At 27.0% G+C, this 12,175-nt stretch overlaps 1 protein-coding gene across 1 annotated transcript in view; it reads right to left on the minus strand.

Moving 5' to 3' along the window:
- Positions 1–5,859, minus strand: part of LOC117167487 (schwannomin-interacting protein 1 homolog) — a 108,455-nt gene extending 102,596 nt beyond the window's left edge. The window contains exon 1 of the mRNA XM_033352467.1: positions 5,695–5,859. The gene's annotated coding sequence lies outside the window, so the exon portion shown is untranslated. The remainder of the gene's footprint in view (positions 1–5,694) is intronic.
- Positions 5,860–12,175: the final 6,316 nt, after the last annotated feature.

A 12,175-nucleotide genomic window follows, 5' to 3' on the forward strand; every position in this document is an offset into this window, starting at 1 on the left:
TTATTCATACTTAGTGGAACTGTCACTGGTTAATCAGTATTTTAATTTATCACTGGACTTGTTTATTTTCTCTGGATCTGCCAGTCAGAACAGATAATGCAAATTGGAAGAAAATCGTCATCAAATACCAGAATTATTTGTAGCACTTCTTTATTCATACTTAAACTAAACTAGTGGAACTGTCACTGGTTAATCAGTATTTTAATTTATCACTGGACTTGTTTATTTTCTCTGGGTCTGCCAGTCAGAACAGATAATGCAAATTGGAAGAAAATCGTCATCAAAGACCAGAATTATTTGTAGCACTTTTTTATTCTCTCTTAAACTGAACCAGTGAAATTGTCACTGCCTAACTCAGTATTTGTTATTTTCACTGGTGAACCAGTGAAATTCCGATTTTCACTGGACCAACCAATAAGGACAGATAATGAATCTTAAAAGAAAATCTTTATGAAAGACCAGAATTATTTGTGACACTTCTCTATTCTCTCTTAAACTAAACTGGTGGAATTTTCACTGGTTAATCAGTATTTTAATTTATCACTAAATTGTTGATTTTCTCTGGGTCTGCCAGTCAGAAGAGATATCGCAAATTGGAAGAAAATCGTCATCAAAGACCAGAATTATTTGTAGCACTTTTTTATTCATACTTAAACTAATCCAGTGAAATTGTCAATGGTTGACTCACTATTTTGAATTATCACTGGTGAAACAGTAAGTTCCCGTTTTTTATTGGGTGAACCAGTAAGTGACTCAACTGAAACAACGTTACTCAATACACCAGTAACCTGGCGCCATCAGATCACTACTGATACTGAATAACCAGTGATCCTTAATGAATAAACCAGTCACGGAATTCCATCAGTGAAATCTCACTGATTGTCAGTGACACTCTTCTGGCTGTTTTAAACAGTGAGTTTTCACTTGTTCCTTTTAAAAGAGTTTAGAAAGGAAAATCTTACTAATAAGAAAATTAATTTTAAATAGGAAATAATTTGCGTTAAGCAGCTTAACAACATCCTTTCAACTCAGAAAATTTTTTGTTAGAATCATAGAAATGATTTTTTTGGAATAGAGTTAAAAATATTCATTTGATTCATACAAGTGTTTGTATGATTCAAACACGCTATTTTTTAACTCAAACAAATTTTATTTCACTGAAACTAATTCTAACGTGGATACAGGGTCAAAAGTTTTTTTTAAAATTTCAAATTTTTATAAATATTTTCAGAGATTTGAAATAATTACAGAAGATTTCAAGATAGTTTAGGGTATTTTAAATGTTTAACGAAACAGTTCATTTTTCAACCAGACAATTGAATCTTAAACCAAATAATTAAATTATCAACTGAAAAAAATATTGTCTTTTTTCGTTGAATTCAACTAGATGGAAATTTTGGTTCAAAATGTACTTTTTTGTTGACTTTTCGGGTTAAATATTCTGCTAACTTTTAAGAAATTTGCCTTTTGGCTTGAAAATTCAACAACTTATTGATTTAATGTTTAACGCCAGTCCTTGATTAAGTATGATTTTTTTGGTTAAATTCGTTTTTTTTTTAAGAAAATATTTTTTGGTTGAGAATTTTTATTTCGAATTAAAGTCTCAGAAATTTAACGCCTTATAAATAAATAAATATATAATAAATAATAAAATAATATATCAAATAATAATTAAATAATAAATCTATCATAAATAATATAATAATATATTTTGGTTGTTATCTTTCATTTTTTTTTTAATACTTGATGTTTACGGAAATTTAATAAATAAATTAAAAAAAACAGTCTTTGGCAAAAAATCTCACTTCGGTTCAACAATTTTAGAGAAGTTTGGGTTCACAGGAGATATCGAGAGCTTTAACGGAATTCAATAATCGATTAAATATATGTATACACTTTCCCCTTTCTGAGTTTCCTATTCATGAAAATACTACAATTCTATTATATTACAGAATTCATAGAATATTTTAAAATAAAAATAGACTTATAGAAATTGTGCAACCTGTAGAGATATATGAATACAATAAGTTACTGATAAAATATGACATGTTTATTTACTATACACTATAAAAAAAACTTCGGGAGTTTTCTGAACAATTTGGTAGGATAATTTCCTATTTTGGATAGGAAAATTTACGTTTTCATCAAATTAGAAAATCTTCATTATTTATGGAAAACTTTTGTTTTTACAGGTTATAATTTTTAAAACCCATAATTTTTCATAAATAATTATGCATGGCAATTTTAATAATTATATATTAGATTATATATATTAATTATATAATAATTAATAATTTAATGATTAATTTTCCCTCAATCATTAGTAGTTTATCTTTTGAAATTAAAGAAAAAATACTTTTTTTAATATTTGTGAAATATTATCGTGTTTTTAGAGAATATTTACATATTTTTCAGGAATTTTCCCAATAAGTTGGAAAATAAGAATACCCCATCACATTATGGGAATTTTATCATTTTAGTTTTGATTTTTACAGTATAAATCCGCAAATAACCGATAATAAAATAGAGAATTTTTTCTCAACTAATAATGGTTTTCAATAATAATAATAATTTAAATTATTATTATTACAAAAAATTTTCGCGAAATTATGTTCAGGATAATTGACTAAAAACTTCAAAATTTACTTTTTTTCCCTTTGTTTTTAAGAATTTCTTTCTTTTTCTTTTTTATATTAAATTTATCTAACTTCGTAGAACCTAATAAAACGAATTTTTAATTTTAGTTCTTGGTCTAAAAGTCTACATTTATATTTTTGGTTCGAAATTCACTTCGTTTGGTTAAAAATCCTCATTATTGTGTTCAAAATTTACTTATTTTATTAAAATTGTAACTATTCCGTTACAAAGTAATATTTTCTTATCAAAAATTCAACTACATGGTTGAAAGTTGAACTACTTTTCTAGTCATTCTTTTTTTTTAAGATTCATAATTTTAATTAAAAATTCAACCATTTCATTAAAAATGTAATGATTTTGTTAAAAATTATTTTTTGGGTTGAGGATTCATTTCTGGAAATTTTATCATTTCACATTTGGTTCAAAATTGATTCTTTTAATTGAAAATTTATGTTTTCTAGTTTAGAATTTTAACTATTTAGATGAAAACTCATCCTGTTTGGTAATAAATGTCACTGGTTAAAAATAAATCCGTTCAATTAAAATTCATTTTTTTTTAAGATTCATCATTTAGTTGAAGGATTATAATTTTATTTTTAAATTCAATCATTCGATTAAAATCTTTAAAAATTTGTTCAAACATTTTTTTACTGAGGAATACATTTTTAAACTAAAAATTTAACCATTCCATATTTCTTCAAAATTAATCCTTTCAACTGAAAATTGATTTTATCTATTCGCAAATTTCACCATTTGGCTGTAAATTCATCTCTTATTATTGAAAATGCCACTGTTTAAAAATAAATATTTTTTTAGCATTCAAATATTTTGTAGAAAATTAACTACTTTGTTTCAAATTAAAGTTCTTTTTTTATGATTCATCATTTTATTTCAAAATTTAATAATTTTATTAAAAATGTAACTATCTTGTTAGAAATTAGTTGCTTTTTTATTTGTTTAGAACGTAATATTTGGAACCAAAAATTAGAACATTCCACATTTGGTACAAAATTGATCCTTTTTATTAAAAATTTAGCTTTTCTAGTTGAAAAATTAAACTGCTTAGCTGAAAATTTATCCTCTTTGGTTAAAAATACCACTTATAGAAACTAAATCTGTTTTGATTGAGAATTCAACAATTTTTTAGAAAATTTGTATTTTTGGGTAAAAAATCAACTACTCTGTTTAAATTTAATCTTCATTTAAATTTTTTTTTGTATGGAGATTTAAAATTTTAGTCGAAACATTATAATTTTTTTTTGAAAATTCAACCATTTCTTAAAAACTTTAACTATTTTCTTAAAAATTATTATTATTAGTATTTTTGGTTGAAAATTAATTTTTAAACTAAAAATTTGACCATTCCACATTTGGTTCAAAATTGATCATTTTTATTGCAAATTCATAGTTTCTAGTTGAAAAATTGAACTGCTTGGCTGACAATTCATCCTTTTTTGCAAAAAATACATCACGGGTTGAAAATAAATCTGTTTTGTTTGAGGATTCAAATATTTTGTTTAAAATTTGTATTTTTGAGTAAAAAATCGACTACTTTGTTTCAATTTAAACTTCTTTTTTAATAATCAGTTTTTTTCAAAGATTTTTCATTTTAGTTGCAGATTCATCATTGTATTTGAAGATTAATTAAATAATTAATTAATTGAATTAATTAATTAAATATTATATGTCGAAAAGTCGTAATTTTTTGTGTAAAAATCAATTACTTTGTTTGAAACAAAGATTAAAAAAAAATTTTTTACATTCGAAGACTCATCATTTTAGTTGAGAATTTAACATTTGTGTATATAATTTAACTATTGAGATGAAAATTCATATTTTTGGTTAAAATTTCGAGTACTTGAATAAAAATTAAACTATTTTTATAAAAATTAAACTGTTTGATAGATTATTAATTTTTTGTTAAATAATCACATTTTCAAGTTAAAAACTTTACTGTTTTGGAGCTAAATCGTCTTTTCGGCTTAAAAATTCAAAAATTCTATTGAAAATTGATGAATTATGTTGAAATTTTGTTTTGGAAAATTTATTTTTTTTTTTTAAATTTAACTTTTTGTTTCAAAATGGATTCTTTCAGTTGAAAGTTTAACTATTTGGTTGAAAGTTGAACGACTTTCTTTAAAATTTATTTGTTTAATTCACCTTTATTGTAAAAAATTAATTTTTTTGTTCTAAATAATTTAGCATTTCCTTTTTAGTTGGAAATTTATTTTTCACAAGTTGAGCAAAGAACTGTTTGGTATAAAACGAGACAGAAAATTCATGTATTTTGTTGAAAATTCATCTTTTGGGTTAAAAATTTTGACTTGTTTGTTCAAAAATCGTCTTTTTGTTAGAGGATTCAACTATTTCGTTAAAAACTCGTCTTCTTTTTTTTAAATGGTTGAATATTCCATTTCTCGGTTTGAAAATAAATTTTTTTAACTAAAAATTTAACGATTCCATTTTTGGTTGTTAAAATATATATTTTAGTTGAAATTTTAACTATTTGGTTTGAAATTCATTTTGATTAAAAATTCATCATTTTGGTTAAGGATTAAATTATTTTATAAAAAATTAGTTTCTTTCATTTAATTCAACTGCCTGCAAATTCATCTTCTATGGTATGCTTCTCATCTTTTTTGGTTGAAAATTAATTTTTTTGATTTAAAATTCAATTTTTCAATAAACATAAATAGAATTTTAAAAAAATCTAAAAAAAACTATCTTCGAAAAAATCGTCGTTTTTGCTTAATGTTCTTTGTTTTAGGTTCGAAATTCATATTTTTTGGTTACAAATTTAACTTTTTTTATGAATGTGCAAAATATTTCGAGCTGAAATCTAACGAATTTTAAGTGTTGTATATTGAATCAATATGTGGTATTTACATTAGCTGTATTCAATAAAAATCGTATTTTCCTATTTCAATGAAAAACAAATCTATTTCCCCTGTTTCAATAAAAATTTTGTTTGTGTTACTTTACAGGGGGGGGGGGGGGGCAAAAACTCGTCACGTAATTTATGGACGGTTCCTTATCTGTATCCGGCATTTTACTTACCTTATTTTTATGTGGATGAAAGTAGCTTTTTTCTTGTTTTAAGAAACTATCAAATCACTTTAAGAATTCCGTGTCATCAGCATTTTGATACCGAAGATTTCAATATTTTTTAAACTCTTTTTTTTATATTTCTATTAGAATTAATGTCTAGCACGTACGTATGGTGAATTGCGTTTGATCCTGCTTCTTGTGATGAAACCCACCCTCTTATGAGAAAATGACGCATGCGCTGTTTCCAATAGAGGGTTGTCGCCCCCACAGTCGCCCCCTTCATTATTCTGATGGTTCTATCCTCGCTAAAATCATTGCCGAAACAAGTTTCGCGTGAAACAAAACGAGGGAATATGAGTTCCTTCAGTTTCATGTCTGTTGGTTACGATGGGCTGGAAATAGAAAATTTTTGAAAATCGAAAATGGTTGCTGAAAATTAGCTACGTTTAAATTTGGACAATTAATTATTGAAACTAGCCTGGTTTGTTTTAGACACATTGCTTTTGCCTAGGCGTTTGGCCAGGGGACTGGAAAACTGCAGAAAACCGTTTTCTTCAGTGCAGACGGTTCTCCCAAGTAGAAAAAATTTTTAATCTCATACAGGATTTGTTGCTTTAATTATGAAAACTGATTTTATAACCGGTTCTTTGATATGGGTCCAGAAAGTTCCGTCGTCGATTCTGGCTGCCTTCATTTTAAAAAAAAAGTCTATTTACTAAAATATTTATAAATATAATTTTCTTCAGTAATCTGTAAAAAATATGCATATAATAATTTCTTTAATGCCTTTTTGAACAAATAATATTTATTTTCTTATTTTTATCATGTTTTTTACAACAACCAAAATTTGTGTTTTACCAATCTTATTTAATTTTAAACGAAAAATTGTATAGAATAACATAGGCGAATAAATTAATTAAAATAAGTGCAAGCAACGAGAATCGAACACGCAAATCTCTGGTTATAGAGCCTAAGTGCTACTGCACGAGTTCTGCGAAAATTTACATTTGATAAATCAATAATCGCTTTTCTTATAAAAAATATTAATAAAAGTTTAAAAGAGTAAGTCATTCAGTTTGAAGAGAAAAAACTTATATTTCAATTACTGAGAAAAATTCAAAGTTAGTATTTTAATCCAATTATCTATTTTTTTTTACCAAAAAATAGCCTTTTCAACTGATAAAAAAAAATGTTGTACCAAAAGTGTCATAATTCAATTTTCAACCGAAATTTTCCAAAATGTTCAATTAAAGTAATACAGTTTTAACCAAAAAATTACTTTTTAACAATGTAGTATAACTTTGAATAAGAAAAATGAATTTTCAACGAATAATTGAATTGTTGATATTCCAACCGAAAAATATTTTACTATTAAATAAAACATATTTAAATTTTTTTAAATGAATGAGATAACTAAGTTTTTATTTCAAAAATTAATTTTCAGCTAAAAAAATTTCAATATAGTGGTTTAATTTTAACCAAATAAATGAATTTGTAAGTGAAAATAAATTTTGTAATCAATAATGAAATAGTTAGTTTTTCAGTTTCGAAAATCATTTTGAATTAAGAAAAATGAGGTTTAAACGAGATACTTAAATTTTTAAACAAAAATAACTAATTTTCAACCAAAAAGATGAAATTGCGAACAAGAAGATTAATTTTTTACCAAAAAGGCGAATTTTCAACTAAAAAATAAAACTTTAAGCAAGAAAAAATATTTTTTACAAAGTTGTTAAATTTTTGTCCAAGGAAATTAAATTGCAACCAAATTAATTGAATTTGCGAAAAAAGAATAATTTTCTTAAAAAAGTAAATTTTCAAACTCAGTTGAATTTTCAACTAAAAAGATAATTTTTCGAGAAAATAAAAGATGAACGACTTTTTTTAAATTACTTAAATTTTCAAGTGAAAAATGATTTTTGAACCAAAAAGATTAATTTTTAAACATCAAGATTAATTTTCAAAAAACAAAAGATTAGCTTTCAATAAAAAATATAAAAATAAAAGATAAATTTTCAAACTAAAGACAAGAAACTTTAACTGATAAAATTTTAGTCACAAACAGTTGAATTCAAACAAAGAAAAAAGAATGACAATTTTTTTCAAACCAGTTGGTTACTTAAAATTGTATTACATTTCTACTTTTAAATCTAAAAAAAATTCAAACTTATTTGAAAACACCTTTCTTTTAAAATTACATACATTTTTTAGTTTTCTTTTAATTTAGGCGTAAAAAAATATTGCATCTAAAATAATGGACTTAAAAAAAAAAGTTTAAAAAAATTGTTAACCGATCAACCATTTTCAAATAGAAAGAATAATGTTCAACTAAAAATACGAATTTCCAAAAAAATACGGATTTTCAAGCTAATTTTCAACCTAATTGAATTTTCAGTTTAAAAAAGTAAATTTTAAAAAATGGAATAGTTTAATTTTCAGTAGAAAAATAATTTAATTTTGAACCGAAGAAAGAAGTTGCAATGAAATACATCGTTCAGTATTTAAAGAAAGAAATTAATTTTGAACTGAAAAAGATAAATTTACAAAAATAATGAATGTTAAATATTCAGTTGAAAGAATAATTTATCATAAAAAAAATTATTTTCTACCAAAAAGACGAATTTTCAACTGAATAAAAAAACATTTTTTCGCTGAAGATGGTAGTATATACTTCAGTTTTAAGTTTGAAAGTTTAATGATAAAAAAACGAATTCTCATGAAAATAGTTAAATTTACAACCAAAAAATGAATTTTTTATGAAAAATAGATGAATTTTTAACAAAAAATAAATAAATTTCAAAGTAAAATAAGTGAATTTCGAACTGAAAAAGTAAAATTTTTAAGTAAAAGAAAAAAGAATAACAAAAAGTTAAATTTTCTGCCAAAAACATTAGTTTTCAATAAAGAGAGGCGAATTCCCAATAAAATATATGAATTTTATACCAAAGGATTTATTTGTGAACTAAAAAATATAAATATTCAACCAAAAATGGAACAGTTAAATTTTAATTTAATTAATTTTCAACGAAAAAACTTATTTTCACTTAAATAGTTCAATTTTCAACCAAAGAGATGAATCTTTAGAAAAGAAAAACATAACATTATTATTTACTGAAAGAACATTTCATGATAAATGTTTTCAAAAGCTTTCTATTTTTTTAAAGTGAAAAATAAAAACAATCATTTTTTAATTTTATTTTTTTTTCATATTAAAAACTGATCTTTATTCTTTGAAAAATTACGTGATTGGTTGAAAATTCGTCTTTTTTGGTTGAATTCAACGGCTTTTAATTTAAAATATTTTTTGATTGAAATATAAACTATTACATTTTATATTGTTTGTTGAAGATTCATCTGTATGGTTTAAAATAAACTATTCAGATGAAAATCAGTTTTTTTTCGTTAAAAATGCGTTCATTGAAAATTTTAATTCTCCGCTTTTGCATGAAAATTCATGTGTTTTTTTTAATTGTCTCTTTTGGTTTCAAAATTAATGTGTTTTTTTTTTAAATTGTCTTTTTTGGTTCTTAATTAATATTATTTGTTAAAAAATCATTTCTAGGTTTAAAATTTAACCAATATTCTTAAAATTTGGTTTTCTCAATTAAAAATTGACATTTTTAGATGAAAATCCAACTATTTATTTCAAAATTGATTTTTTCGAGTAAATTATTGTTTTTGTTTACTAATTCTTTTATTTTTGTTAAAAATTCATTTTTAGGTTAAAATTTTAACTACTTTGTCAAAAATTAGTTTTTTAGTTGAAATCTCGACTTTTTAGTAGAAAATTACAATTTTCTGGTTCAAAATTATTTATTTAAATGAAAATTGAACTATTTCATTTTTGATTGCATATTTTTTTTAGATTGGAATCCATTTCTTTCGATAAACGCGTAACTATTTTATTCAAGATTTGTTTTTCTTTATATTGAAAATTAATTGTATTTCGCGCTTCTTCCTTCATAATCAACCTGTAGTACCTCCACTTATCACCAATTTCGCCACGTATTTTAAAGCATCCAATGAAGAAACAGCATTGCCCCTACTGTTCCCGTCGGCTGTGTGCTAGGTCTGGTTACGTCATTCTTTCGCTTCGTGCCAATCGAGCCACGTCGCTAGGGTTTTTTTTTCGTGAATAAAGTTTAAAGAAGTTATTCGATGGGGAGAAAAAGGACATATTCTAGCTAAAACGCAAAAGAAAGAGGAGAGAGAAAAGGGATCGTGAACACCGACGGTATGAGGATGAATCATTCGAGCCGAATTTCACAGATAGTCAAGGTAGGCGCGATTCATTGAATTTGGTTCTTTCTAAACAGGCGTTTGGAGAATGTAGGAGTGGGTGTTGACTTGAACTTTCAAACCGCGTTGCAGGCCGCGCTTTGGAGGCTCTAACCTAAAAGCATTTAGTATAAGCAGCGTTGCTAAGTAACGCCTTGCAGGCTCTAGCCTGGAACCCATTTACCGTAAGTAGCGTTGCCAAGTCACGCTTCGCAGGCCCTAACCTGAAAAAAAATTCACTGTAAGAGGTGTTGCCAAGTCACGCTTTGCAGGCTCTAACCTGGAAGTGTTGAATTAAAAGCGACATAATGAAGTCAAACTTCAGAGGCTCTAACCTCATAGCAGTTCTGTCACAAAGATTCTGGAGGCTCTAACCTCCAAATGCGTGAGAGGCTCTAACTTAAAAAACGCTTGAGAGGCTCTAACCTCATGGCAAACCAACGGGCTTTAGCCTGTGCCTACGTAAGTAAATAATGACGGGAGTCACATTGCACATGGCTCTTACCCAAATTCATTAAGAGGGACTCTTACCTCTAAGGGTTTTTGTCAGATTGGTTTACAAATATTGCAGGCTCTAACCTAGAATTATCAAAGGGTTTAACCTATAAACCTGGTCGTACTGCGTCCATCAGATACTAATGTGGGAGCAAAATTTTCTACAACATTTTTTCCTTTCTAGGTGATAACAGTAACTTATCTGATTCACACCTCTCAAATGAAATTGAAGAGTATGTTCAAGAAGTGGGACAGTCCGTTCCAAAAGGAAATCATCTGGATAAGGAAGTTTTTCATTTATTAGGAAATAGAGTCTGCGAGGATAGAAAATTAGATACGGCCATACATCCTGACATCGCTATCCGCTGGGAGGATATTTTAAAACAAGGTCTACCTACTGAGGAAAAAACGAATATATTGAAAAAATATCCTCCTCCAGAAAATCTCACATTGATAGATCCTCCGAAACTAAATGCAGAGATAAAAATCATTTCAAAGGACAAAGAAGCAGTAATTAAAAGAGATTCTCGTATAATTGCTAAACAAATTAAGATATCAGCTTCATTGGCAGCCGTGGGAAAGGTCGTTTCTCTGATATCCGCAAAAACAGAAAGGTCAATGGCTGAAAAGCAAACCCTCGAAAACTTGGGAAATGTAAGCAGACTCCTCGCGGATCTCCAACACGATGAATCCATCATTCGAAGGAATTTATTGTTGGCAAACATCCCCGACAACTCTTTCAAGGACACTCTTCAAGCAACAACCATTGGGGAATTTTTATTCGGGAATAATTTGCAAGAAGTTCTAAAGACAGCAAAAATAATGGAAACTTCATGCAAAGAATTGAAAAGTGGAAACCGCAGATTATCAGGCAATCAACCAAAAAACTCGAAAGTCCCGCCCCGTTCACGAGCGGGAACGTCGGGCGGGCAGAAACAGGGTCAACGATATCCCAAGAATCATCAGGGGCCGATGAAGAACCAGCACTTCACCCCTCGATATCCAAACAACCCTCACTCGAATCAACGCCCGAAGAGGAGACAGGAACCGCTCCATACCCGCCGTTTCGAATATATTTTTAAGACAACAACCGGATGGAACGTTTAGATTAATTATTAATCTTGAACCACTCAATAAGTTCATTTCAACGAACCACTTCAAACTCGAAGATAGCAGAACAGTGACAAAAATTATAAGTCCTGATTGTTTTATGGCTACCTTGGATCTTCAAGACGCCTATTATTTAGTTTCAGTTCACAAATCACATCGAAAATTCTTACGATTTATCTTTGAAGGGAAAACATATGAATTTACTTGTTTACCGTTCGGGCTGTGTACAGCACCTTATGTCTTTACCAAAATAGTCAAACCCGTTGTTTCATACCTTCGACAAATAAGTTTTTTATCCGTTGTTTACTTAGATGATTTGTTACTGCTAGGGAATTCTTATGCGGAATGCACCAAGAATATAACGATAACAATATCAAAGTTACAAGAACTAGGCTTTATAATTAATATAAAAAAGAGTCAGTTGATTCCAGCCCAGACTTGTAGGTATTTGGGTTTCGATTATAATTCTCAAAAAATGAAAGTTAAATTACCGAAAGCAAAAAATAATAAAATAAAATCGATGATTGAAAAAATTAGCCTTAATAAAAACATGCGTATCAGGGACTTTGCTAGATTAGTAGGGACGTTAGTGTCTTGTTGTCCGGCA

This window comes from Belonocnema kinseyi, chromosome 2, assembly GCF_010883055.1.
Source record: "Belonocnema kinseyi isolate 2016_QV_RU_SX_M_011 chromosome 2, B_treatae_v1, whole genome shotgun sequence".
Taxonomy (NCBI): Eukaryota; Metazoa; Arthropoda; class Insecta; order Hymenoptera; family Cynipidae; genus Belonocnema; species Belonocnema kinseyi.